This window comes from Myotis brandtii, unplaced genomic scaffold (genome assembly GCF_000412655.1).
Source record: "Myotis brandtii unplaced genomic scaffold, ASM41265v1 scaffold133, whole genome shotgun sequence".
Taxonomy (NCBI): domain Eukaryota; kingdom Metazoa; phylum Chordata; class Mammalia; order Chiroptera; family Vespertilionidae; genus Myotis; species Myotis brandtii.
In genome coordinates this window covers 1,936,233-1,938,150 of record NW_005354718.1, presented here as the reverse complement: position 1 = coordinate 1,938,150, position 1,918 = coordinate 1,936,233, and the positions used below count along the sequence as shown (strand labels likewise).

The 1,918-nt window shown below is 60.8% G+C and overlaps 1 protein-coding gene across 1 annotated transcript in view; it reads right to left on the bottom strand.

The window, feature by feature from the left end:
* The window catches only part of DLL4 (delta-like 4 (Drosophila)), a 28,329-nt gene that overhangs the window by 10,936 nt on the left and 15,475 nt on the right, over positions 1 to 1,918 (bottom strand). The window lies entirely within an intron of this gene.

Sequence of the window (1,918 nt, the reverse complement as noted above, 5' to 3'; positions counted from 1 at the left end):
GCCGGAACAGCGATGGCTGTCGTCGGGCGATAAGATCGCGGCGGGGGGAGCAGGGACGCGGCGCGGGCCCGGGAGAGGCTGAGGGGGGCTCGGAATGGAGCCCAACAGCTGCCTTTGCTGAGCATGGTCTGATTTTTTGACTTGGGGTGGTGGTGAAGGATGGGGGGGGGATGAGAGAAACAAGAAGTTGAGAGCGTGGGTTGGGGGAGGGGCGAGGTGAAGAGACGGGCTCCGGGGTCCCCCACGCACGGTCACCCCTCCCAGCCACCATCTGGCGCGAGGGGTTTGGCGTGGGGAACCGAGGTGGGGCGGGGGCCGGCAGATGGGCCCAGGCTGCGCTCCAGAGTTAATGTAGGTTATGGGCAGGCGGCGTCCCCAGGCCCCAGGGCGAGGGAGCCCGGGGCATGCCTCCCGGCCAGCCTGGTAAGTGGGCTTTCCACCCTCTCTCGGCCATACTCTGTGGGTCCCTAGACCTGCCTAGGGTGCCAAAGAGTGTCCTTCACTCCTCGGAGCTGACCTCCAGCCCTGCCTACTTCTTGTCCACTTACCCCCAAAACCTGGCCTGGGAATTCATAAAAGCTCTGTTCTTTTCTGGCGCTGGCATGTGCCTGACCGTCAGGGAGACATCCAGTCCCACAGGAGGCATTTGCTTAGTAGCGTAGATCTGGAACACTCTCTGTCCTCATGCACATCGGACTAACATGTCCGAAAGCACTTTGGACACAAAGACCCAACAAAAGTATCACCATTTTCCTCAGAGGCAGGAAATGCAAGGGATCCCAGAAACCTAGGAATCCTCTCACCTGAGGAGGAAAGACATCACCAGCGAAAGCCATTGATGAAGCACCTATTTGAGATGAATTATCCCACCGGGACTCTGCCGCCGGCTCTGGTGCCCACATGAGCTCCAGCTTTGCCCACTTTTTTATTAAATATATATTTATTGATTTCAGAGAGGAAGGGAGGGGGGCGGGGAGAGAGAAACACGGATGAGAATCAGTGATCAGCTGCCTTCTGCACGCCCCCTACAGAGGATTGAGCCGGCAACCCGGGCATATGCCCTAACCAAAATGGAATTGTGATCTGGTTCGTAGGTCAAAGCTCAACCACTGAGCAACACTGGCTGGGCAAGCTTTGCCCATTTTGCTGAGCAGGAGAGGGTCGGACTGCGGGCAGGAAACCGAAATTCGAAGCCTCCACAGCTGGGGCTCCCCCCCTTTTCTCCCACTCCCGACTTGTGGACAGAAGAACCCAACACGTGAGTCCTGGGGGTCCCAGGAACAGGAGGCTGTGAGGTGATGGGAGGCCGAAAATCACAGAAGACTCCAGGTGGGTGTCTTCTGACCCTGCCAACTGTAGACGGACGCCGGCCCGCAGACCTCAGCCGGGGCTGCAGTTCCTCACCCTACCCGGCACCGAGCGGGAGCCGGGTGGAGGCCCAGCTCCATGCAAGACTCCACAGCCTCCTCTTCGGGGGGGCCTTCTGCTTCTGCAGCCCTCTCTGCTTGCCAGCTGCACAAAGCCCCCCCAGCAGGCAGAACCGCACCCCGCGTGAAGCTCCAAGGTTATCTTCCAGCCGTGCCCTCAAGCTGACCCCGGGTTACTGGGGTACGACAGGGATCCCTCCCTACTGGGTAGCCTATTCGCCCACCCCCACCCCCTCCCCCAGCCCTGGGACCGCGTTCTCCCGGGCCAATGGCACCAGGTAGGAGAGCAGGGGGGCGGGGGGCGGAGAGCAGGCTTGGTTGGGCAGGGCACTTAAGCCCCGAGGAGTGCCTCTGCGGTCGCCCAGAGTAGGGGCCACGTGCAGGGAGAGGCGGCCGGGGGAGCAGCACAGAAGGCGGGGAGATTTGCAAACTGTTGCTGCCACATGGCTGCTCCATTCGATCCATTCACATTGAAATGAGGCCGGCGCGTG